We start from the raw sequence: 6,725 nt of genomic DNA, 5'->3' as shown, positions 1-6,725 counted from the left end.
GAGGGCGAATAAAACGGCAAGGGTGAAGTGGGGGAGAGTAAAACGAGAGGCAAATGGCAAATAATGTAATGTGGGAGATAAGGGTATGTGATGGGTACTTGGTATGTTGACTTTTGTGTAGACCTCCCCGGCAACGGCGCCAGAAATCCTTCTTGCTACCTCTTGAGCACTGCGTTGGTATTCCCCAAAGAGGAAGGGATGATGCAGCAAAGTAGCGTAAGTATTTCCCTCAGTTTTTGAGAACCAAGGTATCAATCCAGTAGGAGGCTACAGCGAGTCCCTCATACCTGCACAAAACAAATAAATCCTCGCAACCAACGCGTTAAGGGGTTGTCAATCCCTAGACGGCCACTTACGAGAGTGAGATATGATAGATATGATAAGATAATATTTTTGGTATTTTTATGATAAAGATGCAAAGTAAAATAAAAGCAAAGTAAAAGCAAAAGGAAATAACTAAGTATTGGTAGATTAATATGATGAAGATAGACTCGGGGGCCATAGGTTTCACTAGTGGCTTCTCTTGAGAGCATAAGTATTCTATGGTGGGTGAACAAATTACTGTTGAGCAATTGACAGAATTGAGCATAGTTATGAGAATATCTAGGTATGATCATGTATATAGGCATCACGTCCGAGACAAGTAGAATGACTCCTGCCTGCATGTACTACTATTACTCCACTCATCGATCGCTATCCAGCAGGCATCTAGAGTATTAAGTTAATGAAAACAGAGTAACGCCTTAAGCAAGATGACATGATGTAGAGGGATAATCTCATGCAATATGATGAAAACCCCATGTTGTTATCCTCGATGGCAACAATACAATACGTGCCTTGATGCCCCTACTGTCACTGGGAAAGGACACTGCAAGATTGAACCCAAAGCTAAGCACTTCTCCCATTGCAGGAAAGATCAATCTAGTAGGCCAAACCAAACTGATAATTCAAAGAGACTTGGAACGATAACCAATCATACATAAAAGAATTCAGAGAACATTCAAATATTGTTCATAGATAGACTTGATCATAAACCCACAATTCATCGGTCTCAACAAACACACCGCAAAAAGAAGATTACATGGAATAGAACTCCACAAGAGAGGGGGAGAACATTGTATTGAGATCCAAAAAGAGAGAAGAAGCCATCTAGCTACTAACTATGGACCCGTAGGTCTGAGGTAAACTACTCACACTTCATCGGAGGGGCTATGGTGTTGATGTAGAAGCCGTCTGTGATCGATTACCCCTCCGACGGAGCTCCGGAACAGGCCCTAAGATGGGATCTCGTGGATACAGAAAGTTGCGGTGGTGTAATTAGGGTTTTGGCTCCGTATCTGATTGTTGGGGGTACGTAGGCATATATAGGAGGAAGGAGTACGTCGGTGGAGCAACATGGGGCCCACGAGGGTGGAGGGCGCGCCTGGGGGGGGGGGGTAGGTGCGCCCCCTACCTCATGGCCTCCTCTTTCGTGTCTTCACGTAGGGTCCAAGTCTCCTGGGTCTTGTTCGAATAGAAAATCACGTTCCCGAAGGTTTCATTCCGTTTGGACTCCGTTTGATATTCCTTTTCTTCGAAACCCTAAAACAGGCAAAAAACAGCAATTCTGGGCTGGGCCTCCGGTTAATAGGTTAGTCCCAAAAATAATATAAAAGTGGATAATAAAGCCCAATAGTGTCCCAAAACAGTAGATAATATAGCATGGAGCAATCAAAAATTATAGATACATTGGAGACGTATCAGGTAGGCGCGCCCCCTACCTCTTGGCTTCCTTGTTGGTTGCTTGACGTAGGGTCCAAGTCTCCTGGATCTTGTTCGTTTCAAAAATCACGTTCCCGAAGGTTTCATTCCGTTTGGAATCCGTTTGATATTCCTTTTCGAAACCCTAAAATAGGCAAAAAACTGCAATTCTGGGCTGGGCCTCCGGTTAATAGGTTAGTCCCAAAAATAATATAAAAGTGAATAATAAAGCCCAATAATTTCCAAAACAGAAGATAATATAGCATGGAGCAATAAAAAAATATAGATACGTTGGAGACGTATCACCAGCATTCAAGTTTTCAGCAAAGATTATGAACTAATCGTATTCACAATAACATTTAGGTCTCATGTTTACTCATATCAATGGCATAATCAACTAGCGAGCAATAATAATAAATCTCAGATGGCAACACTTTCTCAAAACAATCATAATATGATATAACAAGATGGTATCTCGCTAGCCCTTTCTGAGACCGCAAAACATAAATGCAGAGCACCCCTGAAGATCAAGGACTGACTAGACATTGTAATTCATGGTAAAAGAGATCCAGTCACAGTCACACTCAATGTAAATTAATATCAATACATGCGAATGACAACGGTGCTCTCCAACTGGTGCTTTTTAATACGAGGATGATGACTCAATATAAAAGTAAATAGATAGGCCCTTCGCAGAGGGAAGTAGGATTTGCAGAGGTGCCAAAGCTCTAGTTTTAAAACAGAGATAAATAATATTTTGATTGGTATACTTTCATTGTCAACATGACAACCAAGAGATCTTGATATCTTCCATACTACACACATTATAGGCGGTTCCCAAACAGAATGGTAAAGTTTATACTCCCCCACCACCAACAAACATCAATCCATGGCTTGTTCGAAACAACGGGTGCCTCCAACTAACAACAATCCCGGGGGAGTTTTGTTTGCAATTATTTTGATTTGAGCATGGGACTGGGCATCCTGGTTACCAGCCAGTTTCTCGTGAATGATGAGAGGAGTCCACTCATCTTGAGAATAACCCACCTAGCATGGAAGATATAGACAACCCTAGTTGGTACATGAGCTTTCGAGCATACAAAACAGAATTTCATTTGAAGGTTTAGAGTTCGGCACATACAAATTTATAGGAAGGTATGGTGGACTCATATGGAATAACTTTGGGGTTTATGGAAGTGGACGCACAAGCTGTATTCCTGCTTAGTACAAGTGAAGGCTAGAAAGAGACTGGGAAGCGACCAACTAGAGAGCGACAACAGTCATGAACATGCTTAAAATAAATCAACACTGAGTGCAAGCATGAGTAGGATATAATTCACCATGAACATAAATATAGTGGAGGCTATGTTGATTTTGTTTCAACTACATGCATGAACATGTGCCAAGTCAAGCCACTCGAATCATTCAAAGGAGGATACTACCCTATCATACCACATCACAACAATTTTAATAGCATGTTGGCACGCAAGGTAAACCATTATAAACTCCTAGCAAATTAAGCATGGCATGAGCAACTATAATCTCTAATTTTCATTGCAAACATGTTTCATTCATAATAGGCTGAATCAGGAACGATGAACTAATCATATTTACAAAAACAAGATAGATCGAGTTCATACCAGCTTCTCTCATCTCAACTAGTCCATCATATATCGTCATTATTGCCTTTCACCCGCATGACCGAACGGTGTGGATAATAATAATAGTGCACGTGCATTGGACGAAGCTGGAATCTGCAAGCATTTAATACAAGGGAGAAGACAAGGTAATATGGGCTCTTGGTTAAATCAACAATATTGCATATGAGAGCTACTCAACATTTTCATCATGTCTTATCCTCTCAACCCCCAAAGAACAAGAAAAGAAATAAAACTATTTACATGGGAAAGCTCCCAACATGCAAAAGAAGAACAAGAAATATTTTTGGGTTTTCTTTTAATTACTAGTACTGCAGGCATGGAAAGTAAACTAGCTACAACTATTTTTTTTGGTTTTTCTTAAGGTTTTTCAAACACACAAGAAGAAGGCTTAGAAAAGAAAATAAACTAGCATGGATAGTACAATGAAAAAGTATGAGCACCAACAACTAAAATGAGTGTGTGAACATGAATGTAATGTCGGTGAGAAATACGTACTCCCCCAAGCTTAGGCTTTTTGCCTAAGTTGGTCTATGGCCACTGCTGGCCTAGCGGATATCCAAAGTTGTAGCTGGAGTCGTACTGAGATGCAGCAGCCACTGCCTGACGAGCTGCAGCTTGGAGGCGAGCTACCTCCGTCCTCCTCTCATATTTGTTCGCTTCCTCCCTGGTTATAACATATCTCCTTTTTGCTTGAAAGTCAAACAAAGTAGGAGCAGGGAGGGCAACATGGAAAGTGCGCCGTCTGTCAAAGATTAGTCGGTACTGGAGGAACTGTTCATTCCTCTCAACAAACTAATGGTGAACCATGGCACTATAATCTAGATAAGCAGGAGGCAATTCCACATCATTTTGATGTATGGGTACATTAAGATAATTGGCTACACGAGTTGCATAAATTCCACCAAACAAATCTCCACTTATACCGTTAAGATGCAACCTTCGCGCAACAATGGCCCCCAAGTTATATTGTTTATCACCTAATATCGCACTCTTGAGGACACTAAGATCTGGAACACACATGTGACAAGCCTCATCTTTACCATCAATGCATCTACCAATAAAGAGAGCAAAATAATGTATGGAAAGGGAAATGAATGCTCCCTATGGTAGCTTGTGTGATTTCCCTAGATTCCCCCACAATGATACTAGCAAGAAAGTCTTTATATTCAGATTTGCGAGGTTTACTAACATTGCCCCATCGTGGGAGTTTACAAGCAGTGTTAAAATCTTCTAGGTCCATGGTATATGATTTATCATAAAGATCAAATAAAACTGTGTGAGAATTGCGTCAGGATGTAAATTTAAACCTTCTCATAAAGGAATCAGTTAGGTAGCGGTACTGCCGACACTTATCTGACATGAAGTCCTCAAGATCATCATTACGCACATATGCGTCAAATTCATCCGTGATACCTGCTTGGACCATAAAATCCTCTGACGGCCATTCACAAGGCCACACTTGGGCTTCCCTCGGTGGTTCATCGTGCGACTCACGTATCGCGAGCCTTGGTCCTTGCTTCCTTAAGGAACCACCTTGGTACACTTTCCTAAACATTTTCTTCCTCTGAAAAATTTCTGAAATTTTTAGCGACTCAAAATAAAAGTGAACAAAACTCAACAAAATTGATAGCAACTACTCCCACAAGTGCCTAGAGACTATATCATGCATTAGAACTACTTGAGACCATATAAATTTGACATGCAAGCTCAAGAACAGGGTCACCTTAGCAGCAAAAATTTGAAATAAATAAAGCAATAGAACAAAAACTAATTGGACCATTGGAGGAGTCACATACCGAAGAACAATCTCCCCAAACAGTTTTGTGAATGGAGCTTTGAGCAAGGAGATAAAAAATGGCAGCAAGATGAGCTAGAACATGGGTTTGAGCTATGTGATACGTCTCCAATGTATCTACTATTTTTGATTGCTCCATGCTATTATATTATCTATTTTGGATGTTAATGGGCTTTATTTTACACTTTTATATCATTCTTGGGACTAACCTACTAACCGGAGGCCCAGCCCAAATTGCTGTTTTTTTTGCCTATTTTAGGGTTTCGAAGAAAAGGAATATCAAATGGAGTCCAAACTAAATGAAACCTTTGGGAACGTGATTTTCTCAATAAACGTGATCCAGGAGACTTGGAGTGGGCGTCAAGAAACAAGGGAGGAAGGCACGAGGTAGGGGGGCGCGCCTACCCCCCTGGGCGCGCCCTCCACCCTCGTGGGCCCTCCATTGCTCCACCGACGTACTTCTTCCTCCTATATAAGTCCACGTACCCCCCAAACATCTAGGAGCACCACGAAAACCTAATTCCACCACGGCAACCTTCTGTACCCGAGAGATCCCATCTTGGGGCCTTTTCCAGAGCTCCGCCGGAGGGGGCATTGATCACAAAGGGCCTCTACATCAACTCCATGGCCTCTCCGGTGATGTGTGAGTAGTTTACTTCAGACCTACGGGTCCATAGTTATTAGCTAGATGGCTTCTTCTCTCTCTTTGGATCTCAACACAAAGTTCTGCTCGATCTTCTTGGAGATCTATTCGATGTAATCTTCTTTTGCGGTGTGTTTGTCGAGATCCGATGAATTCTGGGTTTATGATCCAGATTATCTATGAACAATATTTGATTCTCCTCTGAATTATTTTATGTATGATTGGTTTATCTTTGCAAGTCTCTTCGAATTATCAGTTTGGTTTGGCCTACTAGATTGATCTTTCTTGCAATGGGAGAAGTGCTTAGTTTTGGGTTCAATCTTGTGGTGCTCGATCCCAGTGGCAGAAAGGGAACCAACACATATTGTATTGTTGCCATCGAGGATAAAAAGATGGGGTTTATATCATATTGCATGAGTTTATCCCTCTACATCATGTCATCTTCCTTAAAGCATTACTCTGTTCTTATGAACTTAATACTCTAGATGCATGCTGGATAGCGGTCGATGTGTGGAGTAATAGTAGTAGATGCAGAATCGTTTCAGTCTACTTGTCTCGGATGTGATGCCTATATACATGATCATACCTAGATATTCTCATAACTATGCTCAATTCTATCAATTGCTCGACAGTAATTCGTTTACCCACCGTAATACTTATGCTCTTGAGAGAAGCCACTAGTGAAACCTATGGCCCCCGGGTCTATCTTTCATCATATTAATCTTCCAATACTTAGTTATTTCTTTTGCCTTTTATTTTACTTTGCATCTTTATCATAAAAATACCAAAAATATTATCTTATGATATCTATTAGATCTTACTCTCGTAAGTGACCGTGAAGGGCTTGACAACCCCTTTATCGCGTTGGTTGCGAGGTTCTTATTTG

The sequence above is a fragment of the Triticum aestivum genome, chromosome 1A, assembly GCF_018294505.1.
Source record: "Triticum aestivum cultivar Chinese Spring chromosome 1A, IWGSC CS RefSeq v2.1, whole genome shotgun sequence".
Taxonomy (NCBI): domain Eukaryota; kingdom Viridiplantae; phylum Streptophyta; class Magnoliopsida; order Poales; family Poaceae; genus Triticum; species Triticum aestivum.
Note: the sequence above shows the minus strand (reverse complement) of the source record.